The 27500-nt window shown below is 38.9% G+C and overlaps 2 long non-coding RNA genes across 2 annotated transcripts; one reads left to right on the top strand and one right to left on the bottom strand.

Moving 5' to 3' along the window:
- Nucleotides 1–16386: 16386 nt before the first annotated feature.
- Nucleotides 16387–20369, bottom strand: LOC146457681 (uncharacterized). The gene is made up of 3 exons (XR_014858418.1): nucleotides 20286–20369; nucleotides 20071–20188; nucleotides 16387–18036 (listed from the first exon to the last, which is right to left on the bottom strand). It is a non-coding gene; the product is annotated as an uncharacterized LOC146457681 (long non-coding RNA).
- On the top strand, nucleotides 17962–22096 carry LOC146457682 (uncharacterized). Its single transcript, XR_014858417.1, has 2 exons — nucleotides 17962–18064; nucleotides 20077–22096. It is a non-coding gene; the product is annotated as an uncharacterized LOC146457682 (long non-coding RNA).
- Nucleotides 22097–27500: the final 5404 nt, after the last annotated feature.

Raw genomic sequence — 27500 nt, forward strand, 5'->3', positions numbered from 1 at the left:
AGGTTCTAGCAACATGCCTGATAGCGAAGCCTGAAACTTCCGTGATAGCGATCATACGGTGGATATAATCTGTTCACGGCCTGTCCGGATGAACTCAACGCTGAAATTTCAACCAACACCCTGTCGTCTGCTCAAAAGCAGATTTTAATTACGGGTATTAATATCGTCATTCGAAGTATTTGTAAGACGTCGAGGTCTGACGCGAAAGAAGAAAGCGAGGCCAGTGAAATCAATTTCTCTATCCTCTTTTAAATCAAAACTTACAATTTTATCTTTAAACTATTGAACATTACGTAACACCTTTAATATTCAGAATTCAAAAATTAATGTAATGTTGCATGTTTATGCATTTAACGGTTTGGTAAGTAACGCAACAGGGCGCCTAATATTATGAAATAATCTAATCCCATTTAATATTTTAATCAATGTTTACAGTTAGAGCCTTGTTCTATCTCACTTTGATTATTGTAGTGAGGTGTGGCCGGGGAAACTGTAACAAAGGCCTTTCTGATAAGCTTCAAAAGCTTCAAAATCGCACAGCCCGCATTTTGATGTCTGCTGGTTATGATAGTAATCTGGATGAAATCTATTATGATGCATAAAACTTTAAATGGGATGACACCAGAATATTTAAGATCATGTTTTCTTGTTCGCTGACTCTTCCACAACGCCGCACTGATTATTTGAAGAAAAGTTCCTCATACAGTGGAGCTCAGTTGTGGAACAGTTTATGACCAATGCAATAGAATTACGGCAAGCGACTTCCTTGAATGAGTTTTGAGACTAAATTGAGACGCCACAGTTATAAGTACGATTTTAAACACGGCCTCCAAAAAAAGCTGCATTTATTGTTTTTATTATTTTTTAACTTTTAAAATCCTAGTTAGGTAGATTTATAGTTAGTTGACAATGATAATTATGTAGCTGATGGAAATGCTGTGTATAAATAGAGTTATCCTATCCTATCCTATCCTTGTGGCTTCCGTCTTAGGCCCTCATCGCCACTTCCCTAGCCTCCCACGCAGTCGTTTTTAGGGGACTCGTATTACCTCCTCCCCACAAACGCCTGCTCACCCAAGCGCCACATTCCTTTCCCTCGTTTTACTCCCCAAGCACCCTAGCCAATCACCATCGAGGCATTGTTTAATGACATCAAATCAAATTGCTGGTTACAATGGTCGCTTCCGTTTCCCGCGAGCTTTGTACAGTGTCTACATTCTCTGTTACAGTCTTGAGAGATGCGGGAGTTAAGTTGGAATATATATATTTTTTCACTTCTGGAATGGCTGGTCATGGCTGAAACACCAAAACAAATATCGAATGTGAATAAAAGTGCTTCTTGTGCGACGTTTTGACACTGGTGGGAGAGACAAAAGCTTCGGGAAAGTGTAATCGATCTTCCCCGCCTGATCGAGTTGACAATCGGTGAAGATATCGCCTCTTACGGGTGCGGAAACTCTTGAGCAGATTTGTTTGTTTGTACGAAGTGCTACGACAGACTAACTCGATTCGAGAAAGCAAAGAAGAATGTAGAAGGTATCAAGGGGAGATCTGCAGTATTTATCAGTTCATTAAAGACTATTTTAAAACGGAAAGTTAAACGACAAAGAGCCGATTAACTTGTGGTCCTTGTGGAAAATGTCGCACATGCCCCCGAACAAATTGCAACAACAAAGCGAGTTTCAACTGCATAATCTTTAAAGTTTACGGACATATCGGGTAATATTTTGGTTTCCTCCACACCGACAAGGTCGACAAGATTGAAGGCAAAGCTTGATAAATATTAAAGCGACTTTGCGTAACCAGTCGGCAAATTGACGAAAATATCGCTATTTCCCGTCAAGAATTTTTTTATTGCAGTCAATTGATAGGCATTTACACGAGAAATTTTGAACGTAGGGCACACGGTGCTAAAAGCTCACGTAAGCTCGATCAAGTTCTGTCTCCGTTATGATGTTTTTCACTGTTCCCGCGAGAGACGTTCTGAGGTCAAGGTCAACCTTCCAGATTTTAGAAGGTTCACTGTGATTGGCTTAGCGGCGGAAAGGAATGTGGCTCTTGGGTAAGCAGGCGTTTGTGGGGAGGATGTAATACGATTCCCCTAAAAACGACTGCGTGGGAGGCTACCACTTCCCGTATCTTTTAATTTCTCTCTTGTTAATGTGTATATATTTTTCTTTTGTATGTAGCAAATAAATAGATTTGAATTTGAAGTAGACGCCCTCATTGATTTTCCCATCAACGCTCGCGTACCCTTGCAGCGTGCGTCTACAAAGGCCAAAGGACAAGATGACGGGGGTGAATAGAGGCTTGATTTCCGATGCTCCAGTCGGACCGGGTCCGGCTTTCGTCCCTGGGGGTGAGCGTGGGCTCATTTCTCGAACAGCGGCTGGTAATAGAGCCTACACTTAAACTGGATGAATTTTTGAATTAGTTACGTCAAATCTCAAATGTCCTTGGTGTATGTAGACCTTTGCGTACAGATAGAGTGGAATTAACGAAACCAAAGGAATTCAGAAACAATAAAGGTCAAATGAAATTTGGCGGTATTTTTCAGAATGTTGGTCAACTTTAATGAATACAATACATTAAGCCCAGTGGGGATGTAATGAGGTATTCGTATTTAAAACATGCAGTATTGCAGTTTATTATATCTCTCAGTTAGTACGCGCGGTGTGATTGGTCAATTTTGCGGGCCGTATTTCACTGTACGGCCCGCTAAATTTGAAAGTTTCCTTTCCCGCACGCGCTTTGCGCTTGGGCCATAAATCAACGGGAAAAAACTAGGTCTGTAACTTACAATACGGACCTCGAACTCGATTAGTAAGAGGAATATAGGGGTAGGCACGTGACACACTCCCAAACTCCTGACCAATAATTCATAGAGTTGCCATCAAATGCAATCTCGTACCCAGAGTCCTCAGGCTCTTCGGCCAGCGGTTGGTCGCCAGGAGAGACTCTGGAGTATTCGAAAAAAATTAATTTTTTTGATTGGCTGCCCCGTAACGCCTTCCATTGTTTTACCGCAGAAATCCTGTGGTAATAAAATTCCATTTCCCCAGAGTCTCTAAACCAAACTGATTGTACTAGTTGAAATATTGGCCCAAATAAATAAGCCCTTTGCCGTAGTGTCAGCCCTGCAATCAGTTTGGTTTATTTACACGTAAAGTGACGTCTGGCACGTGCATTTCTGCTACAAGAGATACGGCAACGGAACGTATTCAGAACAGTTTATTTTGCGTCGCGTGTTCCCCTGCATCCAAAAGTTTCCAGAGTCTCTTTTAGCGACCAACCGCTGGCCAAAGAGCCTGAGGACTCTGGGTACGAGATTGCATCAAATGTGGCTCTCATGTATAAATAAACCATCTGAATGCAAGGATTACATTACATAGCATCCTCGTTCCCACGTTCCGACGATCTTTTTGTCAGCGGCTGCCAACAATTTTAAAATCCTTGGGGGCTCTGGGGACGAGAGTGATTACACAGTAGTGTGGCCAAACGCCTTTGCGCACATCAAATGTGTGGTAGAATGTCAAAGGCCACCTTTGATTACCTTTGATTCGAATCAGAGGTGACAAAGGCCGCATTTGATTCACGCGCGTCAAAGGTGGAGTCAAATTTGATTCGAATCAAAGATATTTGTAAAGATATCACATATTTGATCCACCTTTTATGCGTGTCATAGGCGGAGTCAAAGTTGTTTGATTTCAATTTGACGCGCATCAAAGGTAGGGTCAAAGTTGTTAATACATTTGAACTCACTTTTGTTTCGAGTCAAAGGTATATGCAAAGGCGTAACATATTTGACGTATTTTTGATGCGCATCAAATGTGTTGTCAAAAATGTTATTATATTTGACCTCATCTTTGATACGAATCAAAAAAGAGCAAATCCAATTTTTCGTGCAATGTTACGCATGTGCACAGTCATATCAGCCGGACACTCGTCAGTTAATCCGGGCAGTGGCAGATATGGACAGCCTCATTAGCATAGCTTTAAAGGAGCACAGTATTAGTTTTACTAGAGGTGCCCCTCTACTCTCCTCTCCCCTATTTGAATTGTATTTTTGAGCCGCGTGATAGTCTATGTTTTTAATAACTCCAACTTTTGTATTTTGCGCTTATGTAACAGTAAGAGTGGAGAGTATAAATAAAAAAAAATGTCAAATGTTACTGCCATTGCCAGGTTATATGGCTGTGCGCATGCGTTAGGTACTGGCCATACCTCGGAGTTGTTACGTGTGACCACTGTATTCAGATAGTTCATTGTAACTCTCAGCTCGTGTGATGTTAACATAAAATTGATTTATCTTTATTTCCCTAGTAGTTAATTTCATTAGTTATTACATTTTATTTTTTCGCCTTATCTTGTAATTTTAATATATTGTGGCTGAAAAGCCCTGTAAAGGGAGCTTCAATAAACGTATGTATGTATGTATGTATGTATGTATGTATGTATGTATGTATGTATGTATGTATGTATGTATGTATGTATGTATGTATGTATGTATGTATGTATGTATGTATGTATGTATGTATGTTAGTATTGGTTAAGTATGTGGAACGTCCACTTTTTGAGTATTTCAGAATTTGGTAAAGCAAAATTCAACACGGACGAATTACTTTTGACCCTCAGTTGAAAACCGCCCTACACATAATTGCTTAACCCTTTCTAACTTATCATGCATCAGTAGACGGTGTTTCAACCGTGGATGTACCTCAATGCCTATTTTTGAGTTGCGCTTAAATGGCAAGCTTCGTTTAGCGCCACAAACCATGACTTTACAAGTGGGCAGCGAGGTATGTGATTGGCTCTAGAGGAGATATGGATCAGTGTAATTTACAAGTTACAACAAGCTTAGAGAGTTCTAAATGCAGTGTGTAACCGAAGCTAAGAGTCTGTTTCTTACCGCCGTGTCTGATTTTCGATGCATAACGGTAAAGACGAGAGAAAGAAAAGTGAAAAGACAGGAGTGAATTATGAGGAAGCCATTAGCGAAGCTTTCAGCGAAATCTTTCAGAATCTCAAAGAGATTGAAAAGGACACCAAATTGCAAAGGAAAACGTTATATTTAGAGAGAAGAAGAAGTAGCATTCCTGCTAACATGTTTAGACAAACATCAACAGCTTCTTCGCAACCGAAAGAGCATATGGGCCTGAGAAGAAGAGGCGCGAGTGAACCTCCTACTTTGTTGAGAGAAACAACAACTGCCTCCCCGCAATTGAAAGTCAATTTGGAGAGAAGAGGGAGCTCTCTTTCATCAATACCTTCTTTTAATGAAACTGAAGATAGAGGAAGATTGCTCACGCCGCCTAACAAGAAAGCCGTCGACGATGTCAGTACCGTCCCTTAACAAAAGTTTGTCGAAAAATACAAATTAAGGAACTTAAGCAGCGACAATGGCAACGCTAACGAAAACGTCATTAAACATATAACTTTATTTCATTTGTGCTACTTCGCGATTATTTCAATTCGTTCAACTTTTTCAGAAACGGCGAACTACCCAGGAACCAAACTGGTTTGAGTGATGTCCTCAAGTTAAGAAAGAGAATGAAAAATCTACCGTCGTGTGCTCACGTTCCCCACAAAACCTTGAATTTGGTCATTTCACGTTGTTGTTTTGCAGAGGACGGCAAAGAAATATACCAAAATTTTAAGCACACGTGCAGAGCGATTGTTTTTGCTTATTAAACGTATTGTTGCACTCACCGTCGTTCGCGTCGTTGTTTAAATTCCCTAATGTTTCGAAGACTGAGAAGGAGACATGCATATAACACTGATTATGTAAGCGTAGTAACGATCGCCGCCGATTTACTTCTTTTGTACTCGCTCATTCAAGCAATTTTATCTGCGTTTTCCTGAAATTTATTTGATTGAACAGAGTCAGTGCTAGGGTTTACCAGTTTTGTTACACTGAGTAAAAGCTCTAGCAAGATGGCTTATAGCGAAGCTGAACTTTCGGTCCATAACAGCCTGAAACTGCCGAGAGGTAAACAACAACTGCTTTCGGGCAACTGGGCAACTGAAATCAATTTGCATTGGAGAGAAGAACAGGCAGCGACACTGCTGAAATGCTTGGACATTGAACAACAGCAACCTTTACGCAAACAAAACGAGTAGATTTGGAGAGAAAATAAATCGAAGATCCAACATTGCACCTGCGGCCGGCTTTGAGACTGAAACAACAACTGCTTTCAAAGAAGAATTTACGAGAAATGTTTAGCTCTTGCCGCCTAAACCGGGTTTACCGCAGAAGCCGATTAACGAGGGAATCGAAGAAAATGAAGCTTAACATTGATTTTGCAAGCGACATATGATTGACGCATTTGGCTGTGTTCGCAGATTGTTGTCAGTTAGCGATAACCTGAAGCGGCATTTCATATCAGCCGAGGAAAATACGACAAATAGTGCAATTTGGAAAATCAGAGATATAGCATGCATCAGTGTCTGGCTTCAAATGTCCTCTATGCCTTTTACTGACTTGAATTGTGCATGATCATCAACTGCTAATGTCTGACTGAATTGCAAGCCAGAGTATGAATTAGCCTGAGGAATTGTTCCATTCTTTGTCTGTATGCTAAAACAATACTGATATAAATGTAATAGGACCGATTGTAGCCATAAGGGTGCATTTCAAAGCACGCATGTATACGAGATGCAAATTAGGCGGTGCACTTGAGATGAATTTGTAAAAATGCATATTAACGTATACAGCTAATGGAATATACTATCTGAAATTCCGTTTTTTAATTTAGATGTTGTAAGCCTCTTCTTTTTGTACCATAAACGTTCATTTTCCCTCGAATTCTGCCAGATATTTATACTAGCTATCTGAAATACAGCTTGATCTCTTCGGATGCTTTAGATTAAAAAAATTTAAGTTTTAAGAAAGTTTTAGGGAATGGAATGGTTTTCTCAAAATTTACTAGCTGTTGTTGGCATTTCGAAAATTCTAGCTGAATGAACAATTGTGTTCTCGTGTTTTCAGTGTTAAGAAATTTTGAACTGACATTTTGTCAAAGAAAGCTTTAGATTTTTGGCAACTAAATCCCAATTTCTGAGGTGGATTAAGGTTGTAAACAAAATCTCCAGGGCCCAGTTGCTCGAAGCATGGTTAGCGCTAACCCGGGTTAAACACCATGACAACCTATAGGTTTTAATACCTCTTAACCAATGGTTAGCGCTAACCATGCTTCGAGCAACTCAGCCCTGCATAACAAATATTAATAAAACTGTTGTTAAATGAAACGAACTATTGTGTTCTCGTGTCTAGCTATACATAAAGGGTCATAAAGCATTTGCCTTTCCGTAACAGAAAGTGTACTGAGATGTGCAATAGGCCGAGACATCTTGTGTAGAATTAACTTCTTCTTCTTACCTCGCCTGTGGCACGCAGAGCCAATCATGCTTTTCGCTTCTTGTTTCTCTCTACACAGACCATGACTTTTCAAAGGCCCAGTGCATGAGGGATGTGTCGTCAAATTAATGGCTGCGAGAGAAAAGTTAAAACTGTAAGTAAACTAAGCTCACGTGTTTCACAAGGGTTGGCTTCCGTTGTCACGTAAAATCCAACTTTTCGTTCCTTAAGAACGATCACAAAGGAGGACTTTGGAAAGGGCAGTGAGTGATCTGAAGGGCTGCCAAAGAAATACTAAGATTATATACGTGTTCCATAAGAATCTACAGAGACTCGCTGTGGCAGGCAAAGTTAATCTCAATTTCGTTTCTTGACTAATACACAGACCATGACTTTTGTAAGGCTCAGTGCATCAGCGATGTGTCGTCAAAGAACTGCGAGTTTAAACGTGTAAGCGGCTCACGTGTTTCACAAGCCGGTGTCCTAAGTTGTCACGTAAAATCCAACTTTTTGTTTCTAAGATTCATCAACCGTGACTTTCGAAAGACGCAACCTGCGATCTGATTGGCTATGAAATGAAAAAAGCATTAAACTTGCGGTTTAATTATGATAAAACGATCACGCCTAGCTCCAAAGTTTAGTTCAGTTTCTCAATGCTACGTTTGAAGACGTTTTTGAAGTTTACGAAGTGTACTACGCTGGGTGTGTGCTTTTAATCTTCGCAAGTGTGACTCATAATGAAGTTTGACGAAGGAATTATAACAAATCGAAGCAAAAAAGGATTGAATTATGAAAAAGCTATGAAACAGGCTTTTAGAGAGATCTTCGAGAATCTCAAAGAAATTGAAAAGGACACAAAAAATCAGAGACACAAGATAGATTTGGAGAGAAGAAGAGCGAGCGCTCCTTGTATAACGCTTCGAGACACAACTGCTTTGAAACAACTCAAAAAAGAGGAACTTGGAAGAACATTTTCCACCCCGCTACCGCCTAAATCGAGTTTGCCAAAGGATGCTAAACCAAGTTTGTCGACACTGCACTGGATTTTGGGCTGTTTTGAAGAGGAGAACATGCAATTGACTGAACTTTGAGGACCTCTTAATAGATGAGAACTTTTACTCGGTATGGCGAGTCAACAGTTTTGGGGACTATAAGCAGGAAAATACTATTTTGAATTCGCCAGAACTTTGGCAGTTCCCTCTTGAATGCTGTATGAGAATTAAAAAAACTGTACTTGTCATCTCGGAAAATATTTTGTAAACGTGCATATGGCGTACCAACGGGTACGCCATATGGGTTCAACGATAAAACTTCATTAGACAAATGTGCAATGATATCTTATAATTGTCCAAATAAATTTATGACGGACGAAATTGACGGCTCATATTAGTTTCGGCTTTATAACTGTCCCCAATGCAAAAGTAAAATCAACTTTTATTACTGGAGATGTGGGGACGGGGTAAGAGGTAATATTCGAACGTCTGGGTGTTGTGCCACTTGATCAAGCTCCAAACCGTTAAACTATTCCATATCGACGAATAATTTTAGTGTACAACCGGATAATCGTGTCCTCTGTTTCTTGCCAAACTGTCAAACATTCCATTTTTAGCGGGCAGACATAATTATAAATATAAGTTTCTTAAAACTTCATATTTTTAAGCGCTCGGTACCGTCTAGGGGAGTATCGTCTAACCCCCCCTCCCCCCGAACTCCGCGCTTTCCCCTAACCCCTGCCCAACCCAAGGAACATGGAACATTGGTTTCCCCTACGATCGCATGGTCCAGCTGCAGCTTGCTGTTCAATGTTCTGCTAAAACTCACACGCTTTTTCCTGACGTAAGTTCTGAAGGACACTATTGAATTATCAATCAAATGTACCGTCTCCCTGCTCAAATCACATCAGGTCACCTTTATTTAAACCTCGGATTTACAGATTAACTGTAGAAGCTAATATCTCTGAGAAAAGAAAAAAATAAATAAAGAAGAAATACATTATGATATATACAAGCCTTAGAATAAAACAAAAGGAATTAACTACTCATTGCACATTTTACAGCGACATTTTTGTGAAAAGAAATTTGGCGCACTTTTCTCGTGTGTTTATTAACGCTTATTAACTCAAGTCACGTGTTTATGCTTCAGTAATCTCGACAACGTATGTCTTATCAGAACTAACAGGTGTTTTGGGGGTAATGTTAGATTCCCTTCCGTGCTTTGTTAGGAAATGAAAACGGTAACCTGGTATATAATTTAGTATTCCATCACGCATTGAACTATACAGCTACGTAAATTGGCAATGAAAATATTTGCCTCATATATAAGAAAAACAAGCACGTCTCTTATTTGCGTGAATGAAAAGTTATATGACAAAGCGATTACTAATAAATGAGAAGCAAAGCACGCGAATGGAGTTAAAGTGGCACGTCATGATAACGACAGGAGCTGTAACGAAATATAGCAAAAAGGGCAGCAAAAGAAAAATAATGTGCGAGCTATAGTTCTGATTACATGTTTGGAAGTTCACTGGATATTTTAACGATGATTCTGTCGCAATGATGAACATTCTTGTTTAAGGCACGCTTCTTTGTTTTCGCAGTTTCAACAAATCTTACAGTTTGGCACATCTGAAAGGAGTTGAGGCCAGTGAACTCTATTCACATCTCGTGCTTTAATATCATACCTCGTTCTCTGAAGGTTGACTGCTTTTCTACATCTATATAAGGATAACTGCAGAGGCGGATAAACCGGCAATAAGTGCTTGTACTTAACAGGAGGTCCAGTATACGTGTATCATACTTCCTTTGTTTAATAAGAGCACCTTGTATGCCTTGGGGGGTTGATACAGATTGAAACATGACTTGGTCCATGAAAACGGTAGACCATGCAAACTGAAGAAATTCCTTTGCCAAAAATTGTTTCTACAACTATGTCAAATGTCTGTGTCTAACAAACGATATTTAAAGCTCCTTCAATTTACCGGCGAAACCTGATGGAAAGTTATGGATTTATTCTTAGTTAGATCAACTGTAAGTGTCGGTCACTATGCAACATTCAACTTTAGTAGCTTCATTGCTTTGAGGCGTTATGTTTTAAGGATTAAGTTAGTTGAAACAACAGTCGGCCAAGCATCGATTTGCACCCAAACGACAAAATGTTGTTAACGAAATTATTGCATGGTCTCCAAGATAACAACCTTAATGAAACTGAATAAGTGAAGGATCATTACAGTTGTATGTGCAACTTTAGCAGTTGCGAAAAGAAAGCCCGGAAAAAATTCAGGCTTGAACGGGATTCGAACCCATGTCCTCCGTCATACCGGTGCAGTGCTCTACCGAATTGAGCTATCAAGCCAACTGGGAGCTGGTCGAATTGTGAATTCATAATATACCCTTAGAGATGATAAGATAAAAATGAAGATATGACATTCATACATTTGACCTGCAAATGAAATAATCAGCAAGTGAATGATCATCGCAGTTATATGCGTAACTTAAGCAGTTGCGAAAAGAAAGCCTAAAAATGTTGGCTTGATAGCTCAGTTGGTAGAGCACTGCACCGGCATCGTACAGTTCATTAGTTCACATCCCTTTCAAGGCTGATTTTTTTTTTCGGGTTTTCTTTTTGTAGGTGCCTTACGCATATAACTGCGATGATCATTCACTTATCCATTCTTTCATCTGCAGTTCAAACTGTATGAATTTCATATATTCGCTTTTATTAATTAACCTGTTGTAAGCCTATTAATTGAAATCATTCATATTGTGCCGTGTGTTCCACAGTGTAGCTGTATATAAGATATTTCAACAGGGAGCCCACGTCACAAAATGTGGTTTTCAGTGAGGCCCTGCATAAATCTAACGTAAGAATAAAAAAAAAATTACAAATATAGCTATCTAAAAATAAAAAGTAAAAAGGATAAGATCGATAAAAGAGTCTACATGTTTCTAATAAGACGTCTAAAAACTGAAAACTTGGAACTGTTCCTAATGCCGTCTGGGAGAGCGTTCCCATATAAGATTCTATAAGATTATATAAGATTATATAAGAGCATTATATAAGATTATAGAAGAGCATTTGCCTTTCTGGATGGAAAGTGTACTGAGCTGTGCGATAGGCCGGGGCGTCTTGTGTAGAATTATCTTCTTAGATAAGGCTTACTTCCTCTAAGGCAAGTAAAAATAATAGTTTGTTTTCTTAATAACAATCCACAGACGAGGGCTTTGGAAAAGGCAGTGAGTGATCTGAAGGGCCACTAAAGAAATACTGGGACTGTAAGTATACCTGTTCCACTAGATTCTTCAAAGACTCTCTGTGGCACACAAAGTTAATCCTTTCGTTTCTTGATAAATACACAGACCATACCTTTGAAAGGCCCAGTGCGTGCATGAGCGATGAGTCGTCAAACGACTGCGGCAGAAAAACGGAAACTGCAAGTAAACTAAGCTCACGTGTTTCACAAGGGTTGTCTTCTGTTGTCACGTAAAATCCAACTTTCTGGCGTTCCTTAAGAACGATCCACAAACGAGGACTTTGGAAAGGGCGGTGAGTGATCTGAAGGGCTTTAAGGACCCCTAAAGAAATACTAAGACTGCTAGTATACGTATTCCATTAGAATCTACAGACTCGAGTCTTCGTAGATTGCTGTGGCACACAAACTTAATCTCAATTTCGTTTCTTGACAAATCACAGACCATGACTTTGAAAGGCCCGGTGCATCAGCGATGAGTCGCCAAATGGCTGCGGCAGAAAAACTGAAACTGCAAGTAAACTAAGCTCACGTGTTTCACAAGGGTTGTCTTCCGATATCACGTAAAATCCAACTTATGGGAGAACTTTGGAAAGGGCGGCGAGTTGTCTGAAGGGCTTAAAGGACCCCTAAAGAAATACTAAGACTGCTAGTATTCGTGTTCCATAAGAATCTACAAAGACTTGCTATGGCACGCAAAGTTAATCTCAATTTCATTTCTTGACAGATATACAGACTATGACTTTTGAAAGGCCCAGTGCATCAGCGATGTGTCGCCAAATGACTGCGGCAGAAAAATTGAAATTGTAAGTAAACTAAGCTCACGTGTTTGATAAGGGTTGCCTACGTGATCACGTAAAATCCAACTTTTCATTTCTAAAGATGCATCAACCGTGACTTTTGAAAGGCGCAGCCTGCGATCTGATTGGCTATCAAATGAAAGAAGCAATAAACTTGCGGAATACTTATGTTAAAACGATCACGCTAGGCTCCAAAGTTTATTTTCTGCTAGATCTGAAGTTTCTGAAATTTACGAAGTGTACTGCGCTGGGTGTGTGCTTTTAATTTCCGCGAGCGTGGCTCATAATGAAGTTTGACGAAGGAATTATAACAAATCAAAGCAAAAAAAGATTGAATTATGAAAAAGCTATGAAACAGGCTTTTAGAGAGATCTTCGAGAATCTCAAAGAAATTGAAAAGGACACAAAAGTTCAGAGACAAAAGGTAGATTTGGAGAGAAGAAGAGCGAGCGCTCCTTGTATAAGGCTTCGAGACACATCTGCTTTGAAACAACTCCAAAAAGAGGAACTTGGAAGAACATTTTCCACCCCGCTACCGCCTAAATCGAGTTTGCCGAAGGATGCTAAACCAAGTTTGTCGACTCTGCACTGGGTTTTGGACTGTTTTGAACAGGAGAACATGCAATTGACTGAACTTTGAGGACCTCTTAATAGATGAGAACTTTTACCGCGCGGTATGGCTAATCAAGCTATGCTACCAAGCAGTTAACGAAGGGAGGACAAAGAAACAGAATGGAAACAATTAACTCTTCTTAAAAATATCTATGTTTGTCCTGCGTGCGCTGAACTGCAAGAGCAAAATTGCTCTTGTTTGCGTTTAGACAAGAATAGCCTGGTCAAGTCTGCGATTCACTGCTTGAGTGCTACAACAACTTTGGGGACTATAAACAGGCCAAAACTATTTTGACTGAATTCGTCAGAACTTTTGCAGTTCCTCCTTGGATGCTAAATGAAAATTAGAAAAACTGTACTTGCCAGCTTGCAGAACATTTTGTAAAATTGCTTAAGCATATACTTAGTTAGCTGATGTATGATAGTGCTGTATATAGCGAACCACAGTTAAGCAAGTTAAACAAGGAGTTCCATGAAAACTGACTTCATTAGACAAATGTGTAAAGACCTTATCGAATTATCCAAATAAATTTATGTGGAAACTGACGGTTTAGTTTCGGTTTTTGTATAACTGGCCTCAGTGCGAAAATATATTCAACTATTATCACTGGAGATCTAAATGTAATTTTGAAAGTGGTCGAGATTGATAAGAAAATGGCAGAAAATATGTTATAACCATTCAGTCTCATGTATCCATCCACTCATTTCCGTTGGTGAGCAGCCTGTTTACAAATGCATGCACTGAGTCATGTCTTGCTCATGACCCGAAGCCCGCTCGCCTGCCCTCTTCCTTAGGGAGGGCATTTTTAGTGTATAGTATTCTTTTGATCGTCCCAAAGATTCACTGTTTGGGACTAGGTAGTGAATCTACTGAATTTAGAGTTTGTCTCTACCCTAGTGCTGCTTCGAAGCACTTCGCTAGCATTCGTGTCACGGCTGGTTAGCGAAGAACTTAGCTATGTTTGTTTCTTCACAAATTTCTTGAAATTTCTAGGTATTCCGAGCAACTGGAACTTTTTGGTATAACGATTCTAAAGGGAGGGAAGATTTTTGAAAACGCTTGTGTTTCGTCAATACGTACTATCCGATTATTATTCGTTTCGTTTTTCACCCGTAAATAATTACAAACTATCAAATTATTTGAAACTTCACTTTCTAGTGACTTCTATAAAACCCTGTTTTGCTACGTCATCGGTTTTCCGGCGCGAAACTACGTTTTCATTCAAACCATAATTTCCGCTTTCCAAAATCTCTACTTCTGACATCATCTTGTTTGGTCGCGTCTTCGCTCGTATGAATGTGGACGGTGGGCCTAATGGACAAAAATCCTTCGTTTTCAAATAATAGCAATCGAAAAGGAATACGTGTTAAAGACCACCACGTCGAAAAGGCGGCATAAATATCTTGTAGGATGTCAAACTTAACTGCATAATCGCCGGAGGGTTCCTACTACAGACATTCGCTAAGTGTTTACAAGTGGTACTCTCATCAGTAACCGCACTAGTATTCCGCCAAGGTTGTGGTTGGGGGTAGGAATGCCGGTGGAGTGAGGGGTAATAAGGGAGTAATACTCGAACGTCTGGGTGCTGTGCTGCTTGATTAATCTCGAAACAGTACAGCCTATTCGTATTAACGAATGATTTTAATATATAACACTCCAATCATCTGACAAAACTTTCAAACATTCCATTTTCAACAGGCAAACAGAAGTATAACCAAAAGGCCCGCTTCAAAGAAAAGAGTTTCTCAAAACCACATACTTTTTGGCGCTCAGTACCCTACAGGGGAGTACCTGTCAACCCCCTCCCCCACTCCGCGTTCCCCTCCCCCCCTCACATGGCCCAGCTGCCCAGCTGCAGTCACAGTTGTAGCTGTTGAACTGAATGTCCTGCCAAACCTCACGCGATCTTTCGTGTGTGACGTTAGTTCTGAACGACACTATTCAATGATCATTCAAATGTATCGTCTCCCAGCTCGTGCGTCTCAAGTCACGTGTTTATGCTTTAGTAATCTCGACAACGGATGTCTTTATAATATGACAAGTTTTTCAAGTTTTGGGTAATGTTGGAATCCCTTCCGTGATTTCTTAGTTCAATTGACATATTTTGAAAGGAAAAGAAATCCTGGTATATAATTTAGTATTCAATCACACATTGAAATATATAGCTACGTACATATGCAATGAAAATATTGGCCTCTTATATAAGAAAAACAAACAAGTCTCTTAACATTTGAATGAAAACGTAAATGACAAAGTGATTACCAATATAACGAGAAGCAAAGCACGCGAATGCTGGTCACGATGAAATACAAGACAAAGAGCAGCAAAAGAAAAATAGTGTGCGAGAAAATCATACTTCTGATAGTTCTTATTACATGTTTGGAAGTTCACTGGATATTTTAACAATGATTCTGCAGCTATGAGGAACTTTCTTGTTTAAGACACGTTTCTTGCATGGTTTTCTGTTTCAGCAAATCTTATTTCTCCGGTAGCGCTGATCAGTAACATTTCAGGAAGTTTGTACGTCTGAAAGGAGTTGAGGCCGGTGAACTGTATTCACATCTCGTGCTTTAATATCATACCTCGTTCTCTGAAGGTTGACTGCTTTTCTAGGTCTATATAAGGATAATTGTAGAGGCGGATAAACCGGCAATAAGTGCTTCTAGTGTACTTAAGAGGAGGTCTATACGTGTATCATACTTCCTTTGTTTAAGAGCACCTTGTATGCCTTGAGGGGTTGGTACAAATTGAAACATGACTTGGTCCATGAAAACGGTAGACGATGCAAACTGAAGAAATTCCTTTACCATAAATTGTTTTAACCTTGTATTTTTACGTTTTTTCCTAACCTGTTTTAGAAGAAACGATATTTAAAGCTCCTTCAATCTAGAAAGTTATAGATTTATCCTAAGCTGGATCAAGTGAAGTGTTTGGTGACAATGCGATATTGAAGTTTCAGCTTCATTACCTTAAGGCGTCATGCTCGGCGTTCTACAGTAAACTTTTTTGCACTGGTTTCAAGCCAATTTTCTTTAGTCCTTCATCCAATTATAGTTTGAACACTTGTTAAATTCAGCTCAAACATGTTTTGTCTTAGAGCCACAATTAGAGCATCTCCTGGTGAGATCCATTTCCACGCTCAAGTATTAATATACTCTATCGAACATTTGCCCTTCAGGTGTAGTTATTTATATTACTTAACCAGACGACAAACAAAAAATTAACCAAGCTTTCTCATTCAAATTTAGATAATTTCCATTAACGTAAATTACATTTCTTGTCGACCATAGCAGTTTATTGTTCTACCCTGTTTCTATAAGATACCAATAATTCGGAGTTTTTGTCAACGGTGAATTTTACATTATTTCAGCTTTGGGGAGAAAATGTCTATCTGGATTAATTGAGCTTAAGATTACCGACTTAATCCGAATGTTCTTCTCATCAATATATACTAAAAGATGTTACGAATCACTGTATATTTTTTGGGGGCCAGTTCGCGGCAGTTAAATGAATCCATTGGTTTAGTTTCCTGACAACTGCGGTGAAGGCCAAGAGCTGTTAATCGCTTTTGTACATCAGTTAGAGTAACGAATCATACCCAAGAACTATGAGAAGCTACATTAAAAGCGATATACAATACAATGCAGTTTAAAGTTGTTGATAGTTTCGCTATCGTCAAGCAAGCATTGAATGGGCATTTCACGCCTTGCAATTTCTCGCCTGTATCATCTGAGCGAAGTTGCTGTAATATTTTGCAAGCTCTCATAAAGATATGGCTCACGTCTGCGGTTACAAGATCGGTTGTCCTCTTGTTAAACTGGTCAAGTTAGTAGAGTCAAAAGTAAGCTCCTCATTATTGAACGGCGTAATTCTGAAGCATGACCATGATGTAAGCTGTTAAACAGTACTTTCCTATCAGTGGTGTTGTTTATTACGATGAAGAAAATTACAAAGTGATGCAAACTTTTCAGTCGGTGAACGGAAACCTTGATGGAAATATAAGCATTCAAATAAAAGCCTTTGAGTAAAACGGTGGAACTATTTGTATGCAATATTTCATTCAGTTCCAGTTCGCTGAAATTCATCTACTTTGTAAAAACTGCCGACCGGTTGGCTGGTTTTTATGGCAACTTTCACTTCTCTTCCGGCGAAGGAAAATGGCCGACGGTAAACTTACAATCCGCGTCCTGGTCACAGCTTTGAAAGATTCTGTTCGTTGCGTGTTCTTGGGACATCAGTGGTGGTGGTAATTTTTGTTCCCGTTGGTCATTTTTAAGACTTAATACTGCACCGTCCATTAACCATCAAAGAAGATAGGGATCTGATATCTGCTTTTAGTTCATCATGAAATCCTCCTCTTCTTCACAGCACGTCAAAATCCATTGCATGGTGGACAAACTTGGCTTTGGTGGTAGTGGTGTGGATAATTTTCTGGGAAGTTCTGCCGACAAACTCGGTCTGGGCGGTATTGGAGCGGACAATTTTCTTGTAAATAATTCTTTCGGTTGCTTTTTTAAAGCAGTAGTTGTTTCTCTAATTGCTGTCACAGGAACGCTCTCTCTTCTCATCTCCAAGTTTACTCTTTGTCTTTGCATTATTTTTCTGTCCTTTTCGATCTCCTTAATATTCTGAAAAATCTCTCTGAAAGCTTCTTTCATGGCTTCTTCATAATTCGTTTCTTTCCTGACTCGTCCCTGCCTTCGTTTACCCATGTTCATCATCGCAAATGACGGACGGGTGTAAAACTAGCCGAAATGTTTCAAACTTTCCAAACAATGTATCGCCTTTTGTCTTTGAACAATAAAATACTGATTTAATTGTTGCTGTTTCATGAAGGAATGTCGCTGTCGCTTACACACGTATATTCTGGATGTTTTCACAACAGCCAATGGCATCACGCACGCACTCCAATGCAAATAACCTAATTCACGCAGGTCAGTTCAGCGTGGGAGACCTGCGCTTGGACGTCCACTGTTTTCCAGAGGCAATCTAATTGGTTGAAAGTCATGTTTGCTTTTCTCTGTGGAAACACTATAGATGTTCCATGGGTTGGTTAATAAAGGAAGCCAGAGCTAGCTTCATGATCTCGTGTCCCTGTGATTACACCCGACAATAGGTGGCTTACATTGCCGCCATGTTGAAAAGAAAAAAAAAATTGCCCACATAGTTTGCATAAAAATGGAAGTTAACTCCCAGAGGAGAAAAATCTTATTGTTCCTGTACACCAACATGGCCGCCATGACGTCACATGCAAACCATCAATACATGTTTTGGAACATTTCCAGCAAGTGTCCACCAACAATTCTGTTTACAGTCCAGTTCCCAGGAGACCGCAGTGCAAGGGCTTACAAAACCTAACCAACCTCTCTCAGCTTTCTCTCTCTCTTTTTGTTTTTTTCTACAGATCGGCGGGGGAGGGGGGGGGGGGATTAAGGTTCCCCAGCCCTACGTGTTACTGGATTAATGTATCTTACTTTTCTTATCTTTAACTCGTCTATTTAGATTGTGTCTACTAAGTTTTAGTTTTAAATTGATAACTTTTGTAACTTTATAGGTTTTCTAGATTTTTACCTTTTCGCCTTTATTTGTGTCACCAAGTAGTGTTTTGTGCTAGATGACGTGACACTAAAGTTTTCTTCTACTACTACTACTACTACTACTGCTACTACTACTACTACTACTACTACTACTACTACTACTACTACTACTACTACTACTACTACTACTACTACTACTACTACTACTACTACTACTACTACTACTACTACTACTACTACTACTACTACTACTACTACTACTACTACTACTATTACTACTACTACTACTACTACCACTTCTACTACTACTACTACTACTACTACTACTACTACTACTACTACTACTACTACTACTACTACTACTACTACTACTACTACTACTACTGCTACTACAAGGGACTTTTGCAGATACGACGATGAGACACGGAAACGGAACTTAAAAATTACATTCGCGTTTTCTGAATAAATTAGCGGTGATTTATACTCTTTTAGCTTGTGGAATATGGCCGAACTATCCAGGAGTTAAAGGCGTAGGGGCGGCTAAAGTTCAGAAAGAGAAAGGAAACTTAATCATCATGCGTTCACGTTCTCCATAAAACCTTAAATTTGGTCATTTCACGTTGTCGTTTTGCAGAAGACGGCAAAGGAATGTACCAAAGTTTATAATGCACGTGCAGAGCCAATGTTTTGCTTATTAAAACTATTGTTTTCTGACGTTCTCGTTGACGTCGTCGTCGTCGTTGCTTAAGGTCCCACAAAACAATAGGTTTAATGAGCAAAAACAATCGCTCTGCACGTGCCTTATATGTTTTGGTACATTTCTTTTCCGTCATCAGCAAAACAACAACGTGAAATGACTAAATTCAAGGTTTTGTGCAGAACGTGAGCACACGACGGTGAATTTTCCATTCTTCTTCCTTACTTGAACGCCCTTCCTATTAATTTAGTTCCCGCATAGTTCGACCACATTGTACAAGTTGAACGAATTGGAATAATCGCAAGGTATTACAAGTAACGCGAACGTATATTTTCAAGTGACATTTTTGTTGTCGTTGCCGTTTTCGTTGCCAAAGCTCCCACTACGTCGACGACAACAACACGTCACTTTTCCCGCGTTTTAGTTTTTGAAAAGCGCGGGAAAACCACTCATTTCATGCCCGAGCAGTTCGAGCAAGCATAAGTTACCTTAACACTCAAAACTCAGAAGTATTTACTTAAAAATATTAACTTAAAAGTATTGACTTAAAAAATGTGCTTTCCTGAACATGACAAAGGCCACGTTTTATACATTCTATCGTCATATGTTTCAAAACCTCGATTAAAATAGCCTTTCATAGAAAAAAAAATTCATTGAATCGCCACGGTAAGATTCGCTGATCACAATAACGTTCTGCTCAGCAGATTTTACTCACTATTTAGTCATCTAGGATTAAACACTAAAGCTTATAGGTCAATTCTTCTAGAGAGGGTTATCAATGGAATGCATATCCCCGATTGTATTTACTACAAAGCGTTACCTTCAGGGGATGTCAAGCCATGTTGATCTTATTGTCTGCTCACTGCAAGCGGTTCAGCAGTGAATTCATTATGTCACCTTGAAGCTCGAAACCCGGACATTGCCGGCAGGAGCCAAAACTACGACCACAAAACATATACAGACGTACGTGTGTATAAAAATAAAAAAAATGAAAAACCGCTTTGTAGCGTAATCCTTGAATCGCATACACCTCACGTTTTTCAGTGTGCAAACACCAAACTAAATCCTTCCTTCATCAAAAAGTATAATTCAGTCTCTATACACTAATGCTATAACCCCATAATGTACCAGAATTTTTTTTGTACAAAATAATAAGCTAAGCAGATGCTTCTGGAGTCGGTTTATATGGGGTTAAGCTCAAATGACCTTATCATTAAAACTTAAATCTGCATACTTCTGCGTAATTAGCACAACCGTTCTTCCTTCTTTTGTGTGTGATTTGAAAATTAACTTTGTTATTTCTTTATCGCTTACTTATTTCACACAAAGCAATTGCACAAATTCAACTTTAATTGAATATGCTTCAGTTATAGAATTTGGTTTTAATGGTTTGAATGAATCTACGCACGATCCAGTCGCCGCCCAGGCATAAAGAAGCCGAGCAATATATTTCCGTTGTTTGTGGTGGCCTGCTACCACAAATATGTACTCAAGACTGTTTGGTTTGGGGCAATTTGCAACTCACACCCTTAAATGGCAACTGGATTAATAATCAGGGAATAAGGCTTTGTCAAATCAGATAAGGGGTTAATTAAGCTTGAGCAACGTGGAAAAGGATTAAGACTGAAGATAACGATTGTGAATGCACTTTGACTCAAGTGAAATATCTGGTGTCATGGACGCGAAACACAAATTGCACAAGAAACAGACTACCAGTTTTGACTACGAGAAAGAAATGGAACAAGCACTAAGCACAATTTTCCGCAATCTGCGCGGAATAGAGGAAATACGATTTCGAATCACTTCAAATAAGGGCGATGTTGGACATGAGATGCTACAGGGAATTAGAAGCTCTTCAGAATGGACTTGCATGGAATCGCGGCGGAATCTTTCTGTCCCTTTGGTGAAGATAGAAACAAAAAATTCAGGACCTGAAATGCTACAGGGAAACACTTCAAAACAGAGTTGCATCGAATCGCGCCAGGATCTTTCTGTCCCTTTAATGAACATAGAAAAGGAAAAAACAGGACCTGAAATGCTACAGGGAAGCTCTTCAAAACCGCAGAGTTGTATCGAATCGCGCCAGGATCTTTCTGACCCTTTGGGATTTCAAGAACATCAAACAGATGAAAAAAACGGTGTAAATTTGAAATGTAAAAGAAGATTACCTGTTGTTCCACAAACAAGAGGATTCAGTCAGTGAAAATAAGTTATTCCTGTCTGTGAAGAAAGCTTTGACGCGCGCTCAAGACTTAGCAGAATGTACCGGAAAAAGATTGAAGATTGCATCTAAAATTCTACAATCAATTGAATTGATACTGATAACCTAAAGGACACGAAAGGATTTGCGTTTCTCAGGATTACATTGCTTTTCATTCTTCAGTTGGTACATTTTTCGGGCTAATTTCATGCTTTATTTTGTTTCGACTCGTCTCCATTTCCTTCCCAACCTCGGTATTGATTACATAATCAATTGGTTTGAACAAGGTGTTTAGGTCTCGGTACGATGTGTTGAAAATAACGAGCTATGTTGCATTTTGTTGCTTTTAATGCGGTGAATGCACTTGTATTCCTGCCGTTCTGTAGCTTTGGTCAACGAAGTTCACGGGGTTTTTTTTTTATGAACTTACGTACGTGATGTCGAGTGATGCAGGTCTTGCATGAGATCACAACACTGACAGACTGATTGTTAACTTTGTAAGTAAACACTAATAAACGCAAAGGTGCAAGGTTATTTGCGGTCTATCAACGCTTTAATGAAAGATTATGGAAGAAAAATATGTCAAATCAAATCATAATAAACTGCGTTGCTGAATATTGTGAATAAAAATTATCTCCAACCAGCAGTGCAGAAGGCGAAAAGCACCTTACCTCGATAAATGATATGACAAAACATGGATTCTCTGTCTTGTACCTGAGCTGTTTGAAAACGTTCGAGCTATTTAAGTTATCTTACGACACCGTAGTGCTGACAAACATGTAGGTTAATTGGGTACTTAGTGGACGGGGAGATAAACGCTCGAAGACTGTTCATTCGCAAGCGACAAGAGCACTGCGATTACCGAAAAGGAAGACATCTTGCTTTGCAGAAGCAGCCAATGGACCAATTTTGAGACTCATTACCTAAAATGCCCCTTATTTATTGTTTTTTTCCAGATCAGTTTTGGGGTCTGTACACACTATTTTCACAGACTAATACAGTGTGATCTGTTTGGTATTCGAGTCGAGGAATTTAGGGAACTGGTGATCTTATTTCACGAATTTCAGAGCTGCAGATGGCTTTCCGAAAATCATAACTTGCTTTATTTGCACTCTGAAAATGCCATTTTTGTCCCCCAGGAAACAAAAGAGATTATTATCACTAATTTTACCGAACTTTGAGGCGACTTTTCAACGAAGAAAACACTAATGTCCATCACAATTGAATCCAAAAATCTAAGGTATTTTAAAGAGCTCGTCCTAACATATATCAGGTCAAGGAAACGATTCACTGGGTGCACTGAATATTACAAAATACGAGACTTTTAGATGAATTTAATGAAAATAATTACGTCAACAAAACGTGATGAAAGGACGGTACACACGTCAGTTTTATTGATAAACGATAAAAAATAGCATAAGGTCAAGCCATCTGTAATTTGTTCTATTATCGAAAGCCCTCTTGTCTCCTTGTAGTATGTAAAAGTATTACATTCTAATTATTTTGAAAGATATCATGCTGACAATAAAAGTTGGTTGTCAAATATTGAAACTTCAAGTGTTGTTAACGGCAACATAAAAAATGGAGTTTTTGAAAATGTACATGGTTACAATTTTGGAACATTAGGCCCGGTTAAAATAAAAAATATTGTAATTAATACAAAAAATCATTACCAAGTTTCTTTTGTCGCCATTGCTAACAGTAAAACTTTATTTTCCCATTTAATACAATTTAATATGAAAATTGGGAGAAATTTTGTAACTACAAATACAACAATCAAACCCATGATAATTCAAATGGGGATTTTTAAAAGACTTCCAGGGTTTAATTCTCCAATCAGTAAACCAAGAAGTCACAGGAACTTTTGAAATTTATTTATCAACACTATTAATATAATGCCATACATTGAAGATGAAAATGGAAACCATATTCTTGATGAAAATGGAGATAAAATAGAATACACAGTAACTTATGACAACTTACCAGATGGATTCAAATATAGAGAACCAATACATCTGAATGATGATGGTCATTTGGATACAGAAAACAGACATTTGGTGATAAAAGATGGAGTTAATTCAAATCATGCAATTTCACTCCAACAATTAATTAACAACAATGAGGACATTATCAAACCATATGTTGAAACCAAAATCCAACAATCTCTGGCTCAGTTTAAAGCTCAACAAGCTCAGGAAGCTGTAACGTTTCTCAACAATCAAGTTGCAATGAGAATAGGAAGAAAAAGTGGTACAATACCAAAAACAAATTACACATGGATAAAATTATTGAGTAAAGATGACATTAAAGGAATCAATACATTGCAAGAGATTATTGTGACAAACACATATATCAGGAGAAATGACAGATATCATCATTCCAAATCCGATTTGGTGTCATCATCATTTGATCAATTGGAATTCTTCTTTGATGTGTCATTTGAAAACTATTAGTATGACCGACTAGAAACGTTTGAGTCCGTCGACTGAATCAGATGAATGACAATTCAAACTTTGTGAAAGCTACTGAGCAGAACTTTCCTCGGTGGTGCTGTTTATTATACCGTGCACGGTGGCTCTATTAAACGTTTGAGTCCTAAAATCATAAAGTGTGACTACTAAAATGAAAGCTACTGAGCGGAACTTTCCCGTGGTTCCTTTTTATTACGCTGTACACTAAGGTGATTCTAACTTTTGAGTCTGGACTGATAAACCTAAAGTGTGGCCATTCAAATGAAAGCTACTGAGCAGTACTTTCCTGTGGTGCTGTTAATTATGCTGTACAACGTGATTCTAACTTTTGAGTCTGTGGATGAATTGAAATCCTAAAGTGTGACCACTCAAATGAACGCTACTGAGCAGTACGTTCCTCGGTGGTGCTGTTTATTATGCTGTACAAGGTGATTCTAACGTTTGAGTCCTGTGGATAAAATCATAAAGTGTGACCACTCAAATGAAAGCTACTGAACAGAACTTTGCTTTGGTGCTGTTTCTTATTCTGTACAAGATAGTTCTAACATTTAACTCTGTGGATGCCGCAATCCTAAAGTATGACCATTCAAATGAAAGCTACTGAGCAGTACTTTCCTGCCGGGTACAGTTCATTATTCTGTACAAGGTGGTTCTAATTTTCGAGTCTTTTGATGAAATCCTAAGGTGTGAACATTCAAATGAAGGCTATTACTGGAGCAGATCGTTCCAGTTTGGTTTTGCTGGTGTCTCACTGGCTGAAGAACAGTTTTTTAACATAAATGTTTATCAAGCTACTGAAGTGCAATTGGATCAATAATGATGACACATTTAAGGTACACTGTAAACTGATTAACATCTACTAATTTTATATTCTTAATCATGATCATAAGTAACATATATCATTGCGTTTTAGCTCAGTTGTCAACTACTCCCCAAATCTTCCTACGGCGGTTCGAGGAAAAAAAATTCAAAATAACATTTCCTTCAAACAAAGTAACTTGAAGTTTCCCATAACTTCTCTAAACTTAACAGCAAGGATCCCTCAAACAAACCGAAGCAATTTGTAGCTGGATATTCGCCATGTGGATCACAGGATCAGCAATGGACTAAATAAAACAATTTAAAAGATGCAAGGCTGATCGAACAGCGCTGAAATATTTTAATAACATTATTCAATATTTAGGTTAGACAAAACTAAACTTCATCACGAGCTAGAAAGTACAATATTTACGAAAACGAGGACGACGGTGAAATACTCCTACACCATATTAAAGGGAGCTCTTTCCCCGTTGTTTTCGCACCTGGTCAAGTGTTGGACGATTCAAAATTCAATAAAAAAAAAACTTTATTTACTAATGAACATTCCTGGGGGGAGGGGGGTAGTCAATAAAATTTCATTCGGAGCAGGAGAGAGGGGAAGTCTCTAGGGAAAACTTTGACTCGTTGCTATGTGACGTCACAGTCGGTCACAGACGAATACGTGAAAGCAATAGAGATGCTCCCTCCCTCCTGATTCGAAGCTTTACCTTCGGGGTGTCACAATTCACGTTGATCGTATTATCTCACTCACTGCAGGCAGCTCACTAACTTCGGAAACCCGGACATTGCCGGCAGTAGCCCGCACCACTACGACCGCCTGAAACATATACAGATGTACGTGTGTAAGACAAATTAAAAAAAAATAGAAAAGGAAAACCGCTTTGTAGCGTGATCCTTCAGTCGCACGCACCTCACGTTTTTCAGTGTGCAAACACGTAACAAAATCTTACTTTCATCAAAAAGCCTAAGTCAGTCTCCATACACTAATGCTATAACCCCATAATGTACCAGAATTAGTTTTTGTACAAAATCATAAGCCATATGATGTACTTTGATAAGCAGATGCTTCTTTAAACCTGAAATCTGCATACTTCAGTGCCTAATTAGTCCAAACGTCAGTCCTTCTTTCGCGTGTGATTGGAGCTGAATCACTTTGCTATTTCTTAAACGCTTACTTATTTATAAACAAATTAATTACACAAATTCAACTTAAATTGAATGTGTTTCAGTTATAGAATTTGGTTTAATAGTTTGAATGAATCCACGCACGATCAAATCACGCCCATGTAGGCCGCGTATTTGACATTATATAACAAGTTTTATTTATATATTTCCGTTGTTTGTGGTGGCCTGCTACCACAAATATGTACTCAAGACTGTTTGGTTTGAGCCAATTTACAACTCAGCACACCGTTAAATGGCAACTGGATTAATAAACACAGAATAAGGCTTTGATAAGCTTGAGCAAGGAGGGAAAGGATTAAGACTGAACATAAAAATTGTAAAGATTGTGAGTGCAATTTGACTCAGACGGAATATCTGGTATCATGGACGCGGAACACAAATTACACAAGAAACAGACTACTAGTTTTGACTACGAGAAAGAAATGGAACAAGCGCTAAGCACGATTTTCCGCAATCTCCGCGGAATAGAGGAAATACGATTTCGAATCACTTCAAATAAGGGCAATGTTGGACATGAAATGCTACAGGGAATTAAAAGCTCTTCAGAACAGACATGCATGGAATCGCGCCGGAATCTTTCTGTCCCTTTGGTGAAGATAGAAAAGGAAAATACAGGACCTGAAATGCTACAGGGAAGCTCTTCAAAACAGAGTTGTATCGAATCGCGCCAAGATCTTCCTGACCCGTTGAGATTTCAAGAACATCAAACAGATGTAAATTTGAAATGTAAAAGAAGATTACCTGTTGTTCCACAAGCAAGAGGATTCAGTCAGCAAAAATAAGTTATTCCTGTCTGTGAAAAAAGCTTTACCGCGCGCGCAAGGCTGAGCAAAATGTACCGGAAAGAGATTGAAGATTGCATCTAAAATTCTATAGACAATCAATTGAATTGATACAGATAACCTAAAGGACACGAAAGGATTTGTGTTTCTCAGGATTATATTGCTTTTCTTTCTCCAGTGAGTAGATTTTTCGGGCTAACTTGGTTTATTTGGTTTCGACTCGTCTCCATTTTCTTCCCTACACGCCCGCGGTAAGCTTATGAGAGTAGCAACCTCGGTATGATGACATGATAAACTGGTTTGAACAAGGTGTTTCGGTCTCAGTGCGATGTGTTGAAAATAAACGATATGTTGTATTTTGTCGCTTTTAATGCCGGTGAATGCACTTGTATTCCTGCCGTTCTGTAGCTTTGGTCAACGAGGTTCACGTTTTTTTTTTTATTATGAACTTTAGTACGTGACTGTCGAGTGATGCAGTCCTTGCATGAGATCACAACAGACAGACTGATTGTTAACTTTGTAAGTAAACACCTAATAAACGCAAAGGTGCAAGGTTATTTACGGTCTATTAACGCTTTAATGAAAAATTATGGAAGAAAAATATGTCAAATCAAATCATTATAAACTGCATTGCAGAATATTGTGAATAAAAATTGTTATCTCCAACCAGCAGTACGGAAGGCGAAAAGCACCTTACTTCGATAAATGATATAACAAAACAGGGCTTCTATCTCTTGTACCTGTTTGAAAACTTTCGAGCTATTTAGGTATCTGAAGACACTATGTTAAGCTG

Source organism: Pavona decussata, unplaced genomic scaffold (assembly GCF_977016875.1).
Source record: "Pavona decussata unplaced genomic scaffold, jaPavDecu1.1 SCAFFOLD_238, whole genome shotgun sequence".
NCBI classification, from domain to species: Eukaryota; Metazoa; Cnidaria; class Anthozoa; order Scleractinia; family Agariciidae; genus Pavona; species Pavona decussata.